This window comes from Tenebrio molitor, chromosome Y (assembly GCF_963966145.1).
Source record: "Tenebrio molitor chromosome Y, icTenMoli1.1, whole genome shotgun sequence".
In the NCBI taxonomy this organism is placed as follows: Eukaryota; Metazoa; Arthropoda; class Insecta; order Coleoptera; family Tenebrionidae; genus Tenebrio; species Tenebrio molitor.
In genome coordinates this window covers 1,850,613-1,875,431 of record NC_091056.1, presented here as the reverse complement: position 1 = coordinate 1,875,431, position 24,819 = coordinate 1,850,613, and the positions used below count along the sequence as shown (strand labels likewise).

Here is a 24,819-nt window from a genome sequence, read left to right as displayed (position 1 = left end):
ACAATCAAAAGGGAAAGTCGGCAAAATCGCCTTTGATCTCAGTCAGCCAGCGGCAGCCATTAATATAGCGTAGAATATCAGGTCCGCATTTACAACATGTGAGTCGGAGGCTCAGGTCCGGACTCGCATAAATTGTTTTGAGTTATTTGTGCGAAAAGTACATAATTATGATAAAATAAGTTCACAAGGGTTTTCCACATCACCTCAGAGGTACCCTAATTGATGCGTTGGCTCATATCGTGAGGACATTCCTTAACATTGACACAGAACATAATACACAACAAAGTCGAAATGCGGAGGCGAGACGCCGGTAATTATGTTGATAAGCACTGCACTATTACTTGATAGTAATATCTGTAATAGTGTGTGAATTAACTCCAAACTATACTGAGGTTTTAGTAGTATCAATGCCGAGAAGATTGAATAATGTAATAGACAAAAATGAGGCTGCTACAAAATATTAGTTTTTATATATATTTTTTTTTTGTTGCATTCTCTTACAATGTTCTTACCGTCTGCAGGGTAATGTGACTTGGGGTGAAAGCCTGATTTACCAAATTTCATGAAAAAGTAATAGAATGTCAAATCAGTGCTCAGATTTTATTGACCGCAACCGTACATAATAGTAGTTTCTTACCTTGCTCGATTATGTTCTTTTGGAAAAGTGAAGAAAGCCAAATTACAGTTGTAGGCTTTGTTTTCACATTTTTTTGCCGTACAAACCATGCTACTTTTGAGCTTACTCATCTTAATATTATTCATGTATCGCCACCACTGGTAGAGAACCAATTGCGTCAAGCGCGGTTGACTTCTACTCTGACCTTATGGCCGCTTCATCTGCGCGGCTTAGATGCGCGGACTTTTCCCGCCCAAGAGAGTTTGTCTTCTGATTGATTCTATTCTGTGCCTTAGATAACAATTTTTTTGAGAAAATGACAAATTTTACTTCAAAAATTTAATTTAATTTTTAATGTAGAAATTTTAATTGACCTTAATCAGAAACAAACAAACATCTAAGGTTAACAATAAAATGTAACGCAAATGTTGAAATTATCCCCCGCCAACTTTTGGCACTGTACACGGCGCTCAATAATGTCAGGGCTGATTTGTTCCATTTCAGCGCGAATTCTCTGTCATAAATCTTCTAAATTGTTTGGTCTATTAAAGTAAACCCTCGAGAATCATTAACCACAACAGTGATGATTAAGTTTAAAGAGATTGTTCCAACGTTTTAATACCGTGAGTTAACATTGACTAAAATCCATCAGGACGGGATTTGTTATCAAAATGAACTTTAAAGTTCATATGGTTTAATCCATCTCATACGGACAATAAAATTTAATTTTCTCTATTCAGTTTTGTAAACTCATCCAATCCACTGATGTTCAACCACATGTGTGTAGAACTGAATTGCTGCTGTTAAATTATTCAATGGGTACTGAATCATTTTTGTTTTAATAAATTTCGAAACAATGTTAGGTAGGTACCACAAGATTCCAAAACTGTTGACAGAAAATGAAAGAATGAAATCTTTGTGAATAAAGACATTTTATTTATGTGTTATATGGCAACAAATTAAAGCTATTTGATTGTCTAGCAAGGTTTTATTGTTGCTGATGTGCATTAAGTAAATGATTTCCAATGTTGAGGGACAGGATACACAAGATGGATATGATCGGACAAGTTCTGTGTAGGTATGCGTTGATCCAATCTCGAATAGTCGTTAACGAAATCAGCAACAAATATGGAAGAGGAGGTATACTTATTAGTTCTAACGTTGAATACAATCAGGTTATGAACTTACGACAGGACCATCAGTCCCTGGTTCAGGCTCTATCTTCACGATCGCTGCATCCAGCGTAGACTCGGCCAAAAGGCACGGCAATTCATGTTATACTCTGACAGTCTGGCGTATCCCTACGCAAGCCGTTGCGTCACCACAGCTGCCCTCGTGGGTCAACAACATACTCATTCGCCACTCTGGGAGTTAACAATAACGCTAAATACGGGTTAAAACAATAACATAACCAAAGAGGACCTGTTCCATGTAACCTTTAGTCAAGCACTATGACTATCGCCAGTGGCGGCTCGTCAGGGGTGGCAGGGTGGGCAGTGCCCACCCAAAACCAAATGACATATATTTTTTTTAATTTATGAATTTCAATTTTTAAATTTACCAATTATTTAATTGATGATTTGTTATTACAAAGTAAATGTTTTTATAGGTACATCAAAACATTTCCAAGGCGAATTTTTGTCAGGGTAGACATGTCTTCCCTGAGAGGTGTTCGTTGAAATATGAAAGCTCTACGCGTATTATGGCTAACCGTGCGAAACTGCGAAAGAAAGAGACCGAAGTAGAAACGTTTGTTTAAGCTTGAGTAATTAAGGCAAGACATGTCTGCCCTGAGTGAAAAGCATTCATTTGTACATACATTTTATTTAATTTCTCCCAACCTGTTCAATTGATTTATTCCAAATTTTGTGTAATAATATTTAGGGCTAAGATACATTGAAATAACTAGTAATTGTGAGAAATTATTCACTTAATTTTAAATAAAAAAAATATTAAAATAATTTTTCTTTGACCAAGATTTAATTTTTGCAAAACGCTGGCGTTATTCCTAAAAATATAAAAAAAAATTATAAAAGAAAGTTGAATATCAGAGAAAAATCTTCAAAAACCTCCGCGACAGCATATGTCTAAAATAAACCATAAAGCTATTAAAACGATAATAAATAAATTCATTCGTATAATACTCGTACTCTCGTAGCAGGCCAGACATGTCTTCCCTGTAACTTCGTCAAGAATCGGTACCTAATCGGTAACGTCCGCACAACTTAGTCGTTGGCAAGATCGGTGGTTTTCGTGTGGTAGTTTGTCAATTCGTCACGAAGAATTGGCGAGAATTAGTAAGAAATAACGGTGATTTGGTTAATTATTTAATGACAAACGCGTTTAATAAATTATCGTACGATGACAAAGTTTTCATTAAACAATTAGACAGGCGAACCCCTTCATTAAATTCATTCTAATCGTAAATTTAATTCATCGTGTCATTGGCTGACGGGTAGTGAAATCAAAAGTAATTTTTTTGCTGGCCCTGTCTTTTGTTCAACAATTCCAAATTAAAAAGCCCATCGTGTACGATAGGAGTCGATAATTTGAAGACGGTCGAAAAACACGGGAAATCTAAAGACCATACGTATGCGGCCTTAAAATTAAAATTATTTGGAAAGCAAAACATAGAAAATTCTTTGGAAAAGTAATCGGGAAATTAAGACGTCTCATCGATAGGACAATTTTTTTGGATACCCAAGAATTGAGCTTTTCGAGGTCACAATAAAAAAGAAGACTCGTCAAATCGCGGTAATTATAGGGAACTCGCGGAATTCTTGTCTTCTTATGATTCAACACAATAGATCAATTTCGACTAAATAATCTCACTCAAATTTCGATAGAAAAAGAATTAATAAAATCATTGCGTAAAACGGATACATTTTTTGACCAGGTAATCGATTATTTCGCCGATCGATTTAATTTATAAAAAAATGTAACATCATTTTTTGTTCATATTTATTTTGGTTTAGTTAATAAGAATGTTATATTTTGTTTTTTATTTTATTTAGAATTTATTTTATTTACTTTATTGAGAATTTATTTTTTGTTTTATGTTTATGGAAAATTTGTTATTTTTGTTGACTCTATATTAACACTCTCATCACTTCCATAATAACAAATAACACTTCCTATTCCTAATTCCTTTCCCGGCAAGAGATTTTCTGAACCTTCCCGTAGGTTCTTTGCTGGACACTGCAATTAGCAGTGACTAACACAGAAATTCCTTTCCAGCAATTACAACAAACATAATAAAAAATGTAATAATAACATTAAAATGTCTGCCCACCCAGCCAAAAATGTTACGAGCCGCCACTGCTATCGCAGTATCGCACTCACATCACAATCATCACATCACACTACAGCTTGACCAGAATAGCTTGGCGGATGAGATGCGCACAAGAGGAAACGAGTCTGTAAGACAAGGATATGGCTATGGTTGTAGGTACGGTACACTCAACGAAGCAAATCTGCTCAAAACAGCCCGGACATGCTGTTCACTTGAAGCTTGAAGCGCTGATTTTCGCCCGTTTGTACACGATCTAAACACTTCCAGACCCAACAGACAAGTGCGCTCCGCTAGTGGGAGGAATTTCAGTCCACTGCTTCACTAGCCGAGCTGTTCTGGTCGACCTGTACGGCTCTAGTGCTCTAGCGTGCTGTTCCCAGGATATTTTGAAAGGTGCTGTTGGCTGCCCTGCCAGTGTGCCTATTTTGGCGCCAACTGTGCCACATTTAAACTTAAATTAAAATAGCGAAAAATCAAAAAGAATTATTTATTCATCAGTTATTTTACAAAAAAAAATAAACGAATATTACAATTAATATAAAATAAACAAAATAAAATATACTTATAACAAAATTATTAATACTTCATCTATTTCAATTGCAATTTCCTCTACAGCCTTTGAGTTATATGTTGACAATTCTTTTGGGGGTACCCAGTCAAGAGAGCCCCCCGGTAGCTTTCTTAATTTGTCTTTCACTAATAAAATAGCTGCACAGGTAGTGATTAGTAAGGAATTCCTAGTTTTGGTTTTCGCTAAAGTAAGATCTGAAAATGCTCTTTCTGCAGCTGCAGATGAATGTGGGAGAGCCAATATAACTTTAACAATTTTCATCAAATCTTTAAATAACATTTCGCCTAAAGAATTTTTTGTGGAATCTACTTTCTTCCAAAATGTAGTGATGTCTGAACTATTGCCAAAGTTACTTCCCATTTCACTTAGAATAAGCCACTCATTATTGGCAGATTCTATATTAATTTCGATATTTGGAAATAAGTTAACAAAATTTGCTACTGATAAAACTTCACCTGACATTGCATTCGTGGGTGTAAAATTGCTAGCAAATTTCAGATAAACATCATTGAAGTTGAATCTTTCCTTCAATTGGGTTGTAAGTTCAACATAAAAGTTTAACGCATTTAATTGAAAATTATAAATTTCTTGTTTGTCAATGGTGTTTTCTTGATTTAAGAGAGAACTAACCTTTGCGCCAAAAAACATTTTTTCCATCAAGATAATTCCTAGGATTATTGACATTTATCTTATCAACTGCTTCGTGATCTAAGACTTCTTTTTTAATAAAACATTTTAATAATATTTTATATAAGGAAAGAATTCTTTCTAACATAATGGGTAACTTTGGTTGCTCAGATTGAAATTCCAAATTTACCTTTGTTATTAATTCCAGAGTAAATGACAAAAATAATAGGTAAACTATTTCTTAAAGCACCTAAAATTGACTTGGCCACTGGAAGTCCATCTTCTAATGCAGCCTTTGTAAAATAAAGTTCCAATGCTAACCTATTGACAACTGACTGCAATTAGAGATTATTATTATTATTATTCAACACAATTACATGCTTAAATAGTTACATACCCTAAGTGAAAGTCATCTTGTTTGACTCGGACATAATAGCTTAGTAGGTTTTTCTGTAGCAAAAACTTGACACTCTCTCAGCTCATCAAGCCTTTTGCTGCTGTGTGAAAAGTAGGCATATACATCTCGAGCAAATTGTTCAACGGTGCTCGGCAACTTTCTTGCAGCTTTAGAAGCACACAAATGTAATGAGTGTGACGAACACTCTTGAATATAAATATTGGGTGAAAGTTCTTTTAATTTAATTTGAACGCCGCCCAAATGTCCCATCATAGTGGCAGCATTGTCAGCACCAAATCCAATAATATTTTCATACGGTAGGTATATGTTTTTTGTCTAATAAATTTTTAATTGAATCGAAGATTGACTGAGCTGAAGAATCTTTGACTTCTATCAAATCGAAAATACGATCCTGTACACAACCATCTTTCCAGTAGCGTACTATAAATATTAAAGATTTTTTCGTGCTAATATCCGTAGTTTCGTCAATTATAATAGAAAACATGCTTTTCTGCAAATCATGCGCTATTTCCTGCTGAAAATATGGTGCTATGACACCAACTACTAGCTGTGTGGCTTTTTTCCTTTTCATTTTAACCACTGATGCTACATTTGAATGGGGAAAAATTGACTTACATAATAAAGGTAGAGTATCGGTGAATAAAAAAGCCAAATTATGTTCACATAGGTAAGCACTTAATACGTAATTCAGCTTCCTTTATTAAGATATAAGTTTTTTCTTTCCTCGGATCAGTCAAAACAGATGTTATTTTTGGAGTCGTTCTAGCTGCATATTCATTTCTTTTAAGAGCAACTGGTTGTGCATGACGAATAGCATGAAACTTTTTACCATTAATTTTAATATTGCATACTTTACAGTATAAGAAAGATTTTGAATTATTCAGCCAACTAAATTGGGCTTGAATTTTTGTTACGTTGCAATAATATATAGGCTTCTTTTTCTTAGATGGAGTTGGATTTATATCTTCCTCTTTCTCCAAAATTTCACCATAGCCCTGGTCATTATCTCTACTACTACAGCCCTGTTCATTATGTTCACCACTACAGCCCTGTTCATTATGTTCACTACCACAGCCTTGGACATTATCTTCACTGCCAATATTGCTATTGGAAGTAGCCTGGTAACTATCAGTCTTAGCATTTGTTTTCTTTATCTGAAGCTAACTGAAATGGATCCATGTTAATATCAATTTTTTACAATAACAATTGTACAAATCTATGTACGATCCTATGTACAGGTACCTGACCGCTTATCTAAGAGGGGGTTGCTATCTCCCACGCTGAGGTAGTTTTTTGCCACCACTGTAAATTTATATTTTGTAAAAACATTCTGTATCCAAGATTCAAAGAGTAAAGTCGTTGTTAAGTTACAACCCTTTTTTTGTTCATAACATTCGACCTACCGGTCAACCATTGGTCCTTCGAGCCGGATTTAGGTGCGAAAAAGTCTAAACCAACAAAAATTCATTCGCGAGCTCATCGGCAGCAGTGGACAGAAATACTTCGAAAAGTAATCGCCAGCCCGAGAAAGTCCGCTCAAGAAGACGCAACCCCCAAGACAACGTCCAAGGCAGGTCCTCCAGCACCACCAGCGGGTCCACCACGTCGTCAGGTCAGTGTGTGTCTCTTCTCCCAACTTTTACAATTCCATTCAACAATCCAACACGGTTCGGTTCGCACTAAGATCCACAATTCAAACTCAACTCATTCAAATATAATAATCATTCAGAAAAGATCAATAATACAGCAATAAATCGGTCAATTACGCATATTCATAAACATATTCAAAAACAAAAATGACGCGAATTGACGAGGTAAAACTTATTCTTAATACCATTCAGGACAAACTAACCAGATTAGAAGAATATGTACAAAACTTTGATCCAGCAAATACTAGCATTAGTCGTTTAAAGGCGCGCCAAGAAATTCTTGAGGGCATTAGAAGGGAATTTGAGGAAACTCAATATGAATTCGAAACTCTAGATTCAAAATGTCAGGAAATGAAAATTGCACGTCGCGAGTCGAGAATTGCTTTCGAGAACAAGTAGGTACTGCGATGTAATGGCGGACATGATGGACATAATAAATTCAGCTTCTAATTCTCAAACTAAAACGGTACCGGCGTCGGTAAGTGACATACCCCTCAATCTTCCAGTAATCAATTTAGGCACATTCTCGGATAATTATAAAAATTGGACGAATTTCGAAAACAGTTTCAAGTCCGTCATCCACGAAAACAAAGGTCTGAACAACAGACAAAGGTTTCAGTATTTGAAATCGTGTCTTCGAGAAGAAGCCTTACGCGCGATCCAATCTTTACCAATAGAAGACGAAAATTACGAAAAAGCGTGGGAAATTTTGGAAAACCGGTTCAAAAACACGCGCCTAATTGTACAAGATCACGTCACATCCATTTTAAACGCTCCAACTATGAACAAACAATCACGGACCGCGCTACGCGAATTATTAGATACATTGACATCAAATATCGCGGCGCTAAAGACGTTAAAAATTCAAGTTGAATCGTGGGACGCGTTGATAATCCCAATAATAACAGAAAAATTGGATTACAACACAAAAAAGGACTGGCAAACTTCTCTCGACACAAAGGTGCCTACCTACGGTCAGTTCATAAACTCCCTGGAAAAACGTTGCACGGTTTTGGAATCGCTAAATAGCATCTCTACCAAATCGCCCAACCAAGCGCAATCATCAAATAGCTCCTTTCAAAAATCGACTCAACCAAGCAAAAGTACGGTCGCCTTGGCTGCTACGAATCAAAATTCAAACCTGTGTATTTACTGTAAAAAAGCAAATCACTCAATGCATCAGTGTACAGAATTTTTAAACTTATCAATTCAAAGTCGAAATGAAAAGGCCAGATTAATGAAATTGTGTCTAAACTGCCTACGAAACAATCACGCGACATCAGCTTGTCGTAATACAACTAAAGCCGTTATTGCAATAAGAAGCACAACTCCCTATTGCACATCGAAAACACAAATCAATCAACAGCAATTGAAAATCAAGAACAAGGCGACTCAGGACTAACTCTAAACAATCATTCGCTATCCAAATCTCAAGTAAACAACACTGTAGTGCTAGCAACCGCAATTGTTCTAGTAAAAAACTCAAAGAGTCGGTATTAACATTGCCGATTATTTTTAGACCCTGGATCCATGTCAAATTGCATAACCAAAAACATGTTTGCAAAACTAGGACTCAAATCACTCACCGAAAATTTTGAAATCAGGGGTCTAAACGGTACTGTCAGCAGCGCCCCGCAATCGGTTCTTATTAATCTAAAATCTAGTTACAATGATTACACCCTAAACAAAATCAAATGCATTGTGGTAGATAAAATAACAGAACATTTACCGTTAACTTCACTAAATTCCTCAACTCTGGAAATTCCAACAAATGTTCAACTTGCAGACCCCAAATTCTACGAAAGCGGTGAAGTAGATTTATTATTAGGCGGCGGTCTCTTTTGGTCCTTATTATGCATCGGTCAAATCACCTTACCGACGGGATTAGTGCTGCAGAAAACTCACTTTGGGTTTATTGCAGGCGGCCCGTATAACAATAGAAATAACCAAAACAGACCTGCAGTAAATAGCACGGCTTGCAATTTGGCTATAACATCAGTCTGTAACAGCACTTTAGAAGATAAAGTTTGTAAATTCTGGGAAATTGAAAACACAGGTATAGATTCCCAAGAAGGACAAACATTATCTTCCGAAGAAATTCAATGTGAAAACCACTTTAAGACTAATCCAGTCGCGACGTCAACGGTCGCTTCGTAATAAAATTACCCATCAAAAACAACAAACTTAACATTGGTGAATCTAAAAACCTGGCACTAAAGCGCTTCTACAACACAGAAAGAAAATTCTCAAAAAACCCAGAATTAAAAATCGAATATTCAAAATTCATCCAAGAGTATCTTCAATTAAATCATATGCAATTAATTAAAACCACCCCTAAAAACGATGCAGTTCATCTTCCACACCACGCAGTTGTGAAAGAATCAAGTTCTACAACACGGCTCAGAGTAGTCTTTGACGGTTCGGCAAAAACAACAAATGGTCTTAGCTTGAACGACAACTTAATGTGCGGAGCTTCAATCCAGCGCGATTTATTCTCTATAGTTTTAGGGTTCAGAACTTTCAAATATGCATTAAATGCCGATATTGCTAAAATGTATCGACAAATTTTGATACACCCAGAAGATACAAATCATTAATTAATCTTTTGGCGTGACAAGTTAACAGAGCCGGTACGCACATATGCCTTGACAACTTTAACGTACGGAACGAAACCCGCAAGTTTCATAGCGACGCGTTGTTTAAAGGAACTGGCCGATATCAATGCAAGTAAATTTCCTAAGGGCTGCGAAATTATTAAAAACGATTTTTATATGGACGATCTCCTGACAGGGGCCGATTCGATAACGGAATTAGTAAGACTCAGAGAAGATGTCACCCACATACTTAAGCAAGGTCATTTCGAATTACGCACATTTCAATCAAATGATATCAGAGCTTTGCCTACTAACGAAAACAGTGATCCCAACTTAGGTAACCGTTCAATTAAACAAAAACGAACACACAAAAATTCTAGACTTATTTTGGAATCCTAATACGGACATACTTAAATTACAATACAAATCTAGACGACATTCCGCGAAAGGTAACCAAACGCGTAATCCTCTCGGTTACGTCGCAAATATTCGACCCGCTTGGGCTCATCGGTCCCGTAATAATGAAGACAAAAATAATTTTACAGCAACTATGGGCAGTCAAATTGGGATGGGACGAAGCGGTTCCGATGTCTATTCATTCTGCGTGGACAATGATCACAAACGAATTAATCCATATAAAACAAATAAAAATTCCGCGTTTGTTCACAAAGCAAAGTCATAGAACTGCACGCATTTTGTGACGCATCACAATTATAATAGTATGTACTATTAGTGAGACTATTACATAGTGTTCTATTAATTGGTGACGTAAGTATGTGATAAAATATCTAAGTTTTCTACACCTAGTAATTCTATTTCTTCTTTGAGAGGTTAGATACTAGGAATTTATTTCTTGCTCTTAATATGGCCAAAGCTAATAAATAAATTATAAAAAGACTTACAAGTAGAAAACGAAATAGAGGAGGTACTCAAAATCTGACAAATTGGAAGAATAAACCAAAAGTGAGTATTTTTACCTGATGAATGACGCATGGTACATTAAGAAGGAACAAAAATGAAATCATAAGAACATTAGAGATTCGAAGAATGGCGAAAGTGAAAAAACAACGTGATGTAATAAAAATAAAACTGAGACAAAAAGGTTATTCAAAAGGGTACCAGCACTCCAGGACACATAAACCTGATGAATCTTATGGTAAAAATTCTCAACAGGTTGACATGTGTAGAGAAATGTATGAAGAAGAGGAGAAAGAATTTTTAAAATTATTAAAAAAACCTGATGAACAAATTTATGAAATTGAACGGAGAACGACAGTTCAAAATGAAGATGGTGAATGGTTGGAACAAAGAAGGAAATTAACTGCCTCAAATTTTGGCAAAATTTGTAAGCTAAGGAAAACTACAAATACTACCGGAACTATAAAATCTATATTGTACAATGTCATTTCAACAAAAATTCCTTCTTTAAATTATGGAAAAATACATGAAATTGACGCCAAGAAGAAACTGGGAAAAAAACTAACCGAAGAATATAACGACAACATTGAAATAATTTCCTGTGGTCTTTTTATTGATAAGAGCGTTTATTTCTTGGGAGCATCCCCAGATGGTTTAGTAGAAAAGATCGATAGCCTTGTCGAAATAAAATGCCCTTATACTGCGTATAAACAAAATTTAACACCCGACGAAGCCATTATGAAGAAATTAATCCCATTTTGGAAAATTAAAAATTATGGTAATTACGAAATTAATACCAACCACGACTGGTATTATCAGATACAAGGCCAACTTCATATAACAAATAAAAAAAATGTAGGTATATTGGCAGTGTGGACAGGAAAAAACAAACTAAAAACGCAAGTAATAGAAACAAAATGACGGCTTTTGGGACAAAAAAATGAAAAATAAACTGGAACAATTTTATATGAAGTGTTATCTACCTGAATTAAATGATCCTAGAACATCAAGAAATATGCCAATAAGAGATATTAAATGAAATATTTAAAAATAATTGAAAGTTCTGTTTTATTTTTTGTAATAGATTGCTTTATTATATTTACGATCAAAGCAAATAACTAAATAAAAAAATGTGTTTCATTTTTAAATATCTAACAAGAAAATATCGATACTTTTATTTGAACCACTACCCAAAGCGTCAAAATACTCGTAATACATGCCTGTGAAAGACCCTATTGTAAATCATGTAAATCATCATTACAATAAGCAGGGGATGGTTTGCCGGGTTTATTGCTTACTCTGACAGCCGAGCCCGGTGTTGTGGAAATTTCAAGATCAACATTGGTATCTACTCCTCTTAACGTGAACAACATAGAATAATTTTTTTATACAAACCGCAAGTTACTGTGTTGTGTGGGTCTTTATCAAGATGTCTGGCCGAGAATATTCCACATTAGAAACCAGAGGTTTTATTATAGGTGCTAAAGCAAGTGGAATGTCTTCAAGACAAATTGCACAGCACCTAAACATATCAGTAAGTATTTTAAAATAATGTTTTATACACTATGAGTTCGCCGATGATTTTGAGATTTTGTCAAGGGGCCTGTATTTACTAAAATAATTTTTACAGAAAAGGACTGTAAATCGCTGGATTAACAGAAGCGAAGACAATTTGCTAGACCGTCCTTTGCAAACAAAGCCAAAAACAGGTAAACCTCGTGTTTTGGATCAAAATCAAGTGCGAAGAATAAACGAATTTGTGACAAACATTCCCGTAACTAATTCAGTGCAGATTCGTGAGGCACTGAATCTGAACTGTGGTTTGTCGACAATTCGTCTTCGACTTCATGAACTAGGAGTTCACGCAAGGACTCCAGCCAAGAAAATTCAACTAACTTCTGCTCAAGCGGAAGCTAGATTGCAATTTTGCATGGACAACCTTAACAGAGACTGGTCGATTGTAATATTCACGGATACTCCTATTCGTCTCATCTGGAGACGTGACGGCACCCGGTGTTGGTAATTTCGCCACCAAGCATCATTACGAGATTAAGATACAGGTAAATTCGCCACCACCGTTTAATGGCATGCTAAGCCTACCGGTAATTTCGTCACTGTGCTTCCCGGAATTAATCTACATTCTACACCTACCTGCCCATAAAGACGGCGTCGTCGGACGGCCGACATTAATATTTCTGTATCTGAGAGTCTGAGACAGAGGAAAACAAGTAAATGCATGTATATGGAAAAACAATTTATTATTTAAGATTACAATGGAAAGATTAATTTTTAAAAATAAAATTTTTATTTTTAAGAATTAATCTTTCCATTGTAATCTTATTATTATGTCGCTTTATCATATTATTTATAAATTTTGGTCTGTCTCTGACAGGCTTATTATGAATTTTTGCTACCAAATGTAGACTTTGTATTTTCACATAAGTGTCTATTTGAAATTCTTTCAGTTTTTCTAAAAACACAAATAAAGTTGGGTCAGGTGTCAGGTAGTTACTTAAATCCACCCTTATTGGGTATGACCCTGAATAAAAATGTATTGAAAAATATTGGTGGCGAAATTACCGATGGGATTTTACTCAACGGGGATACGCAAAAGATTAAGGTAATTACTGGTGGCGAGATTACCTGTCCCCACGGCACCAGGTATCATCCCAAGAATGTTCGTCCCAATAGAAGCAGTGGTAGGATCTCGGTGGGTTATTGGGCATGGATGAGCCAGGACGGGCCTGGAGAAATAGCACAGATTACACCACCGAGATTTAATTCCCATAGATATTGGGAAATTTTGGAAGAAGTTATGTTGCCGACTGTGCATAACATTTATCCAGAAGAGGAAAGGCCCCGATTTGCGTTTGTGCAGGACAACTGCTCAATCCACAGAGCTAATATAATTATGGATTGGTTTGCGGATCATCCGGAGATCGACCTTATTAGATGGCCATCAAAATCTCCTGACCTTAACCCGATTGAAAATCTTTGGGGTCAAATGATTCTTAATTGGGGAGATCCATTTCACGGTGCGAGAAGGAGGACCGTTGAAGAATTAGATGCCAATGTGCGACGAGTCTGGACCATGCTGCGAGGTCGTGATTACTGTCGTAACATGGTGGCTGGAATGAGAGAAAGGTTACAGGAATGTATAGATGCGAACGTGTATAATACGTTATTAAAATATAATTTAACTATTAAAAATTTGGCGTATTTCTTTCAAATGTTTTCAAATTTGGAGCATGTATTTTTATAAGTTAATGATCTGGCTTACTATGTATTTTCCTTTTTCATCTAATAAATAAATAATAAAAATGTGTATTACAGTCAATCTGATAAACCGCTAGGCACTTTTTTTAACGCTTCTGAACCGATTCAAAAATCACATAATTTATGGACGCAAATGAATGAAAAAACTTTCCCTTTTTTTGTCGAACGTTAAAAAATAGTTATTTTTGTATTAACTGCGCAAAATTATTGTTTTTTGTTGGCGCATGAGAATGAGGTTTTGGTCGAGACCGTCAAGTTGAGACTTCAAACGCATTCGAAGGCGCCAACAAAACAATTCTCTTGTGCACGAAATACAAACTATTTTTTCTACAACCGCTTTTTAAACTTTTGCTATTAAAATTGACACTTACTACAAAAGGATCAGACATTCAAGTTGCCCGCTTGCGCTGGTCACTTGGTTACGAATTTTTGTAAAATTTTCCTTTGATGTTTTATATTCTTTTTATACAATTGACATTAAAAGTGACGTTTTTAGTGGAAGCTAATTTGATTAAAAATTGCTCTTTATAACTTACCGTGTTAAAAGTATTTTTAAAATTTCATTAAAAAAAGTTGACTATTTTTCATTGATTTTAGTGTTAGAAGTATCACTTTTTTTCACTTAGTGAAAAAAAGTTATGATGTCAGCAACTTTTTTTAACTGCTTGGTTTTAATCCATGAATGAACGATATACCTACGTATTCTACAGAGAAGTGATTTATCAAAATGAAAATTGAAATAACGATTAGAATAATTAGTAACATTAAACCTACCTTTCTTTAGTCCACTAGTAATTTCAGGATCTTCATCTGAATCCTGAATCACTCGTTTTGACTTTTATTGAGACTGACATAAAACTGACAAATTAATTTTAAACAATAAACATATAATGTTTCCTTAGTTACCACAACCGGCCACCGCACTTGACCAAAATGGAAGCACAAATTACAGTTAAAATAGGTTTTGATTTATGAAATTTTAATTTTTTTATAGACAACTCGTGTTAGCGTGCTTTTTTTTTTCATGCGTGTGGATTATTTAACTCGTCTAAGACTCGTTTAATAAACTTCCACACCTATGAAAAAAAGTTGCACTTCTAACACTCGTTGTCTAAATAACTATTTTAACACTAGTAAAAAAAAAAACTTTTAACACTAGTTATTTTTTATTTATTTATAAATGTTAAAGTGGCTCTATTTGCAGCTTTTTCAATATCTGCGTGAAATCTGTCGTCGATATCGGCATCCTTAACGTCGTTTTCTTTGCATTCCATGTTTACGAGTGCAATAATGTGGAATTGAAAGTGTTTTACACAACGTAATGAAAACTTTTTTGACGTTTCTAATAAACAAATGTCAATACAAGACTAGCTACCTGATTTTTGCCGCAGAAATTAAAATTAACATCAAAAATACGACTGTGTTTTTTAATGCAATGCAAACCAGTTGTATAACAAATAGATGTATGATGGATGTGTTAACAGTGATTTTATTTTGTTCGTGGGGTTGGTCAACTCGCTGCGGTCGTTTCCCAATCTACCCCACTTACAAAATAAAATCTCACTTTTACCACTTACATCATAAATAACTACACTTCGCCGCAAAATTAACGCATAATTTAAAAAAAATAATCGTATTCCATTTTACAAATTTTTTCACTGCTAGTTGGAAACCAAAAATGTTGACTCAGATTATCTTCTTGTTTTCGTGCGATATTCATTAAAAACCATTGATTAGTTTTTGTTAAATTCTAAAAAAACCAAAGTGTTGCACTTTTTGCTCATTGGTATCGAAGAATTTTGCTACATATTTATTAACCAAGTGAGGTAGACATTGTTTCTGTCATATTTTATAATAAAATGAATTGTAATCAACGACATTCAAGAAATATTTCACCGGAAGAATGTACAGTGGCTGTAGCACTTTCCGGAAAAGGAAGAACGCAGCAAAGTATTGCAGAACGTTTTGGTGTGATGCAATCAACCATTTCAAGAGTCATAAATCGGTACCTAGAAACGGGAATCAACAAAAGACGAACCGGGAAGGGGCGAAAACGAATGACAACGGCTAATCAAGACAGATTTTTAAGATTACAGACGTTAAGACAGAGGTTTGTAACAAGTACTAGCCTTCAAGAAGCCTTTTCTTTGAGGTATAACGCTCTGATCAGCCAAGACACAATTAGGAGAAGGTTAGCAGAACATCAGCTACTACCCTACGTTCCTGCTACTGGTCCACTTTTAACGGCAGAACATCGTTTAGAATTTGCTCATGCACATTTAAACTGGCAAGAAGCTGATTGGGTTAGAGTGCTGTTTACGAACGAGTCTAGGTTTTGTAGATTTTCCAATGACAGGCGTATGAGGGTTTATAGACGACCAGGGGAACCTTACGTTCAATGTAACATTGCTCAGGCCGTCAGTTATGGTGGAGGCTCAATTAAGGTTTGGGGTGGGATATCTTTAGAAGGCCGTACGGAGCTAGTAATTGTAAACCAGGGAAGGTTAACAGCAGACAGATACGTAACAACCATTTTGGAACCTCATGTTGTACCTTACGCACCTTACATCGGCGAAAATTCCATATTGATGAATGATAATGCCAGGCCTCACACAGCTCAGATAGTGAGACAGTACTTTCAGGAAGTTATAATTGTCACTATGAATTGGCCAGCTCGCAGCGCGGTTTTGAATCCCATTGAACATTTATGGGACAATATGGGCAGAAGCCTAAAAACCTTGTATCCACCTGCATTAAGTTTTGGTGATCTTGGAAACCACCTTACAGAAATTTGGAATACTATCGATCAAAATGACATTAGAACGTTGATATCGAGAATGGGTAGATGATGTGAAGCAGTTATTAATGCAAGAGGATGAAACACGCGTTATTAAATTGTTTTTTTTTCGAATTTGATTTTGTTAAGCTTCAAAATACCCTGTATATTTCTGTTTATTTAATTAAAAATTACAAAATAAGTGCTTTACTATTATAACGTAACTTCATTTTTCATAATACATCATTTAAAATTAAAATTTACAGGCTTTTTTAAAGTTTTTAAACAGTATGCGTTAATTTTGCGGCGAAGTGTATTTTCACTGATTTTACAATGAAAATAGTTGTTTTACAAACACTATTTTTTCTACAACCGCATTTTAAATTTTTTGAATTTTTTAATTTTTGTAAAATTTTCCTTGGATGCTAAAATATTTAAATATAACTACACTGACCGGCACAAAAAACGACTCACTTTGAATTTTATTAATATAATTAAGTAATTCCATTTTCTTAATTTTTTTTTTGATATCATGTATTGATAAGTGTTATTTAAGTTATTCTTTGCCAAAGAATATCCGACAAACAAAAAATTAGCAAATAAAATTTGAATGAAAAAAAAAATAAAAGTAATTTTTTAGAAAAACATTTATGTTATGAAAAATTGCCAAAATTTGAGCAGCATTTTGAATTAGTATCTCATATTGTCAAATTAAATCTTTTAACACGTAAATCAACCGACAAAAACATGAAAGTAGCGCAAATTTTCTAATAATTTATTTAAATAAAACAATTCACAATTTACACGAACGAGTTGAATACAACGTTTTTTTGTTTGACGAGCTTGACGTTTCGTTTTGACATTTTGTGACATTTATCAAAATCCGTTTGCACAGGAGAAAATTCTCAAATTCTAGTAGCACCTGTAATAGCCTCGTGTGCAGTTTGGGGTGCACAGCCCGCCCGCAGACTCCACAGAAGAAGGCCGCCAATGCCAGCGTGAGAGTGCGATAGCTCCCTTCTATACGTTACACTGCCCCCTCAGTACCTGGGGACCGGGATGACCTCATAACCTTACAATCCGCAACGTATGATCGGTGCATTTGGTTGCCACCACCAGCCGTCAAGACGCGCCCGGTCAACGGCCTAGCCGTGTCATGAGCCAAAGATGCCTCACCCGGACATCCGGTGCTCAGGAATTATACCATGGTATCTGCTCGAGGTTTTGAGATACTGATCTATAGCCCAGGTTGCCCAACCTGCTATCACCCAGTTACCGACACACCTGGTAACTGTATCTCTATTACCGGCTATCACTAGCCTAATTCACTACACCACTTCCAGGCCACAATTATTCACCTGACGGCACTCTCGTACCCGTACGTCTCGAACAGCTCCTCTCCGTTGCAGCTGCCACGCGTCACTGTCTTGCCCCTGGTAAAAATCACCCCCGAGTCAAGGACCTTTCAGAACATAATTTATGAGCCATATGTTTGGGGTGGAGGAGGTAGTTTTTCTGTTGCGTTTTTAAAATTCTCTTACAATAGCAACAATGAAAATAAAAATAATTCACAAATTGCAGTGAAATGCACTTAGTAGGTATGTACTTATTGCTCGACACTTGACACAAAAGTAGACCGCTAATCAACTTTAAAAACTTATCCCCGACATTCATGTGTCTGCAAAAAATACCCGGTTCGACCTATGGCTCTAGAAGTGTCGATAGATATTGCAGACACACGCCACAAATGTACCGGACAGAAATTCTATCCCGTTTACATTAAGGCTCGCGTTTACCTAAAAGAAATTTCCTAGTTGATGTGCAGGGAACAAACCGAACAAAAAAAGAATCAATTAAATATGTCGTCAGTTATGATCGAGAGTGCATACAAAAATTATAATTTTTGAAGTTTGCCCTAATTTTCCGACTTTCCTTTGTAATTCTCCCGATTTTTTTTTAACAAAAGGAACATTAAATTTTAAAAAATTAAAAATATTGAGCTAAGAATTTGTTTTAGTATTTTTTTGTAGGTACATAATATACCTACAATTTGATCGTATAGGTAGTATAGGACATTTTTCTGACTTTGAAGGTCCGACTAATAAAACTATAATATTCACCAAATACAGGGTGCAGCATTGTGTAGTTGTATTTTCCCAAAGTATTACGATTAAATTTGCATTTACTCCCTGCAGATGAGCGAATGAATTTTAGTTCGAGTTTCTACCTGATTTGTCAAGAATCATGAATTATGGTAAAATATTTTTACAAAACAAAAAATAACCCGATAAAATTTCTCTAAAATGCAATGTGCAATAATCTGATAAAAAATGCCGGTACCTGATTTTTTTTTATTTAATTATTTTGAATAAAAAGGATTGGAAATAATGCGTTTGTTTTCATTCTATTCAGGAAATAATCAGCCGTATGCTCCTCGTGCAAAATTTTAATATCGGCAATTTTTTTGCTAATGAACTCAAACATCCATAAATTATTCGGTCAGAAGACCAATTATTATCAAATAAAAGCCCTCGACTTCGTCTCGTGCTCTTATTTGCTAATAATTGGTCTTCTGACCTCATTTATGGATGTTTTCGTTCATTAGCAAAAAAATTTCCGATAAAAAATTTTGCACTTGGGATATAATATGTAATTATTTCATTCATCATCATTTTCGACCAATCGTAAGGCTTTATTTTTTGAATTACAGCGATAATTTTTCGATAATTTTTTGTTGTCCTTCAAATGTTTTTTTTTTTTTTTAATTTTTAAGACAACGGCGAATACTAGTGTCACATTTTTTATTTTTCTATCAAATGTCAACATGAGTCGTCAACTTCTGACGAGCAACTTGCAACCACTTTAAAAAATGACATTCGTGGTTGCTAATAAACTTTCGTATTACAACTCGATCATTTCGAAGCACTCAAGTGAATGTTTTTCGACTTTTGCACTTTTCAATGTCAGATTTGATTTGTATAAATAAAACAGTCTCTGATACTGTTATAACTACCCTACCGGACTCAAATGGATAATGTAATCGAACATCTACCGGACAGTATAAAATAAAATATTTTAAATCGTGAATTTTGATATGAAATAAAGGAAAAAATTGTGCTTATTTCATGGTGTATTATTACTGGAAATTATTATTGCACGTAAAAAAAAAGGATAGAGATTTGCATAATATTAAAATGGGTGATATGCCGATGTAATTTGTACCCTTGTGTAGTCCCCTTTCCGTAAGCTGTTAGCTCAGGTAGCATGTAGGGTTGGTTGTCTACAACGTGAAATTTTAACGTTGAGAAATGACTTCATTTTTTTCGTTTTTTTCAACTAATATTCAAGTAAGAAACACCACTTTTCGTCTGCGTCACATTCATAACAATATCTAGTGAATGACGTGAGATATTTTCGATATCTCTTTTCATTTTGCCTACACAGCTTCCAAGTAGAGCATTTTATTTGTGGTTTTTCAACAAATTCGTCAAAACAAAATTATATTTTTCTCTTCATAGTTCACTAATAGAAATGTTCATAATTTATGTAGTAAAGAGAGAAAACGTTCATCTCGTACTGTTTTCTCAAAAAACGTGATCGAAAATCCACTTTTTCGACCGTTTCAAACTCAGGTAAACGCGAGCTATAGCTATTCTCCGACATAAATATCATACAATAAATGTCAGATGTAAACCTAGCATAAGTGATGGATGTTTTTTCGTTTCACAATCAATTTTGGTTTCTGGCGGCATATTTAATTGGACTTAAATCACTCAATTCATAGTAACCAACCTTAAACGTTCAAAATTACTTTTGAAAATTCTAGTTACACACAACATGAAAAACGTTATTTCCCTAAAAGTTCGAATTCTAGGGAGTAATTTATTTTTGACACGAGGGTAGGTACTATGGTGGCCAAAAAAATTTTAGGAACCGTAACCCCACTTTCAATTCTTGTCATTTTGACATGCATATTGAATTGTTATTCTGCCAATTAATTTAAACTGTATAGAGCTCAGATATTCCAAAAATCCGACATGAGTGAACAAAATTAGAGCAGTCGTACATAGAAAAGCTGAGGTAAACGTTCTGTGTAGTAGAAAATGACAAAATAATTTCGAGTTTTGAAATTTACCACCCAAAAAATCCAATCATAATCAAGACAGTAATCATAATGGGCCTTATGATTTCCTCTTCATTAAAACATAGAACAGTCGTTAAGGACTTAAAGACGGTCTTTAATTTTTTGCTGATTTCTCTTTAATTAAGTGTTTAACAACTGTCGTCAGTGGTTATTTTTAAATAAAATTTTAAACAACGGCAAGTGATGTTTAATGTTTTCATTAACTTGACATTGTTTCCTTAAAGAAGTTAGGTATTTTGGTATTTAAGTGTTATTTAATTAAGGAATGTTGTAAATACAGGAAATCATAACCCTTTATTTAAATAATTCTTTAAACAGTTGCTTAGCCAAATCAATAATCAATTATTATTTAGATAAAGACGCGTTAATGAAAATTTTAACGAAAGGGAAATCATACGGTCCATAGTCAATAACGGTGATTTCTGCAAATCAAGCGAAGTGTCGCTTCACATTGTTCTCTGGTGAGTGAGTTGGTACCCCCTCTTTTTTTCACTGTCCTATCAAACAAAAACAAAATGTCGTGGTATGGAACGCACATGTTGACGGGTTCTGAAAACGTTTGTAACTAATTTATCGAAATTCATAGTTATAGTTTTCAAAAATATGATCTCTTAGTGAACGAAGGTGCATCCTGTGGCTTCTCTCTGAACACGTGTTTTCTTCAATAATTCGATAGTGGTGTGTGGTTATGGTATCGCCGGAATCGCCGATAAAGCGATCAAGGCGCAATCATGGAATTTTGAGGAATCGATGGGACCCTGTTGAGAAGGTACATAGGTCGATAAAAACATACGGAGCTTGGCGCTAATTATATGTGTTTTAGGTTCAAACTTTGGGTTCAGGTTTCAGTTGCAGTCAAGTGGCAGTTTGGTTCGAAGTACTCACAGTCATCTCGACCTGAATATTTGCATTTTCGTCTGGTGGGCAGTTCGATCCAGATGTTCAACTCGACCCTTGGAGTGCAACACAGCCCTTAACGCCAGGTTTAGACCTCAGGACTCAGTCTCTGGATGTGGTTCTCAAAGTCATTCATCGCTGTCATTGAAACAAGGTAGGACAGACATTTAATTTTTAATTTAGTGATGGTCTAGAGGAGGTTGTAACCACTTCATAAAAATTGAAATTATTAGCAAAACTAACTCGTTTCTAAAAATTCATTTAAAATTAACTAAATTGCCGCATAAATACTGATTGGAGGCGAGGCAAGAATGTTGTTGGTTTTAGAATTATTAATGTGAAAAAGTGACAGCATACAGAGGTACAACATGAAAACTTAATTTGGACAATATTTGCTATCTATTCTTTATCTTGGTGAGTGGTCGATGCAATCAAGCAAGCCATGGGTAGCTTTGTAAGTTTTACTTTTTCCACCAAATTTTTATGTGGTGTAAATTACGTACTAACTGTCATCGCTGTCATTCAGATTCAGAATTGTCGTCAAGCATTCATGTCTAAATCTCGCAATCAATTAACCGGATTCTTAAACCGTAAACCGGACCTAATTTGACCAGAAAGTGTGTGGCCGGTCTAGAACATTTTGAAATTCCCAATCAAGTTATTAAAATTTTAGAAAACGATGCGATGTGAAAATGACACGTTTGAGGTTATGTCTCGGTGCATGTGAATCATGAGCAATTTAACCTGGAAAGTAATAAATAAAAAGACTTTGCGGCGTCTCTGTAAGTACATTTTTGTAATATTTGAACATTTTTTAACAACTACCAACGCACTTTTCCATGGGAACTTTCAAAAATCCCTAAATTCAACTTGACGGCTGAAAATTTCCCAAAGACCACTCACTAAGATAAAGAATGGAGTATATAAGAGAAAGTAGGCTCGATCCTGGGTCGTAGGGGAGTTTTTGAGAGTTAGATTTGAGTTGGCAGCCTGGTTTTCACAGACTTTGTGAAGTAAATGCAAGCAGATCTAAATACTGAACATAATATTTGTATTTTATTTTCACTCTAGAAACATTTTGTTAATGAGCAGTTTTATTTAAACGCAGATAGCGACAATTTTGACAATAACAGTGCAGCCAAGTATCAATCAACAAACGCCCCTAGGAAGTAGGAACCAGGATGGAGCCAACTCTATTTAATATGCAGTAGAAACTCGATCACTAGTCTACAAATTTTGACTTTAAAAAAGTATTCTTCGCGTAAAGTACTTTTTTTTATTATTCTTCATATGCCGAATACAAAATTTATAATATATACTTAAAATTAGTTTCCGTTTTCTAGAAAAAAATTACAAAATGTTTGCAAAAATTAACAGAAATCATACTGTTCTTCTACACTTTACTCTATATATTTTGTATTCTGCTTCTGTAACATCTCGACAAACAGTCCAGCAATAATACTCGCAATAATACTCGTCTACAGTGGAAAAATATTCGGAATAATTTTAACTAATTTTTGCTTGTCTACCCGTGCTGAATATGAGTTCATAAGTAAAAGTCATTTATGAGTTTAACTTTTGATGATACCTGATATCTTGCAAATTTAACGATCCTTGCCTTCTTGAACTAGATAATATTGATATTTACTTAGTTAGTTGGCATCAAATGTTGAAAATATTGTGTTTTAGTGCTCTGTTCTGTATTATTAAGTGATAAGAGTGTTAAAAGAGATATTTTGCTATAAAATATAATTATTTTTTTTACTTTTAACACTTTTATCACTTACTAATACAGAACAGAGCACTAAAACACAATATTTTCAAAATTTGATGCCAACTAACTAGTAAATATCAGTATTAATAAGCTCAAGGAAGTTAGGATCGTTAAATTTGGAAGATATCAATGATATCAGGTATCGTGAAAACTGAAACTAATAAATGACTTTTACTTATCAACTCGTATTCAGCATGGGTAGACAAGCAAAAATTAGTTAAAATTATTCAGAATATTTTTTCACTGTAGACCAGTGTAATTAGTCACGTCCAGGAAAAATAACTAAAACATTTTTCGTGCCTCCGGCTCCGGCCGGAATTCGGTAGTTTGTAGATCTCGAAATCGTCCAGAAACACATGCGTTGCCGACCTAGTCTAGTCCGGCAAAACGTATGGATTTTGAGTTGTCATCGGTTTCGGTTGGCATGTGTAATCAGAATTTTGTCAAGCGTCAATGTTAATTCTGTGCATGGCTCATTAAAAATGTTTTTCTATTTACAATAACGTACAAACTAACGTGCCTTCAAATAAATTTATATTTAGAGCAACCTATGGAAGTTCAATTGTTTGCAACATTTTTACAGCGTAGAAAATGACACAAGAATCGTCTGGTCTGACATTTAACGAAATAAAATGAATAAAATTAGGTTAGAAAATGTTTTTAATTTTTGTAGTGCATTCATCTCAGATTATTGAAATTCACATTAATAAATAATCCAAACATTATTGTTAACTAATGGCTTTTCGTCAATATACGGAAGATGATGTTTCAGCTTTCGAAATCTTTGTGAGGCATTGCTGCAAATTTTAATTAATCTTTGGGGGAAATATACCCCAAATTCGAATGGAAAGTCGAATAAGATCGCAAAATTTCAAAAGCACCAAAGTCAAGTAACTGTTAACATAAAGAGAACAAGTAAATGGGATGTTACACGGTTAGTTCATATTCTCCATTCGGTTTCAATATTTATATTGAATGAAAACTGAAACTGAACATGGAACTAAACAGACAGTTTGAAAGTACCCACCTTAAGCAAATTGACAAATAGTTAGTCGTATCAATTCATCTATTTGTTTAAACCAAAGAAGAGAAAATAACATTAACATTGCTGTGAACACTAATAAGAATTATAAATTAAGTATTGCACATAACCTCACACAATAGGAGATAACAATTTTATACATAATTTTGAGTATGTGTTGAAAATGTGCACCCTGTTCTTGTAAACACAACCTAGTCCTTCATATAATTGCATTAGTTACATTTT

General features: G+C 34.8%; 2 long non-coding RNA genes across 6 annotated transcripts in view; one reads left to right on the top strand and one right to left on the bottom strand.

Moving 5' to 3' along the window:
* Positions 1 to 4,381: 4,381 nt before the first annotated feature.
* Positions 4,382 to 7,763, bottom strand: LOC138140609 (uncharacterized). The gene is made up of 2 exons (XR_011162633.1): positions 5,504 to 7,763; positions 4,382 to 5,441 (listed from the first exon to the last, which is right to left on the bottom strand). It is a non-coding gene; the product is annotated as an uncharacterized lncRNA (long non-coding RNA).
* Positions 7,764 to 21,388: 13,625 nt separating this feature from the next.
* Positions 21,389 to 24,819, top strand: part of LOC138140525 (uncharacterized) — a 180,903-nt gene continuing 177,472 nt past the window's right edge. For all 5 annotated transcript variants that reach the window (XR_011162560.1, XR_011162561.1, XR_011162563.1 and 2 more), the window contains exons 1-2: positions 21,389 to 21,650; positions 21,705 to 21,932. This is a non-coding gene — a long non-coding RNA (uncharacterized lncRNA). The remainder of the gene's footprint in view (positions 21,651 to 21,704; positions 21,933 to 24,819) is intronic.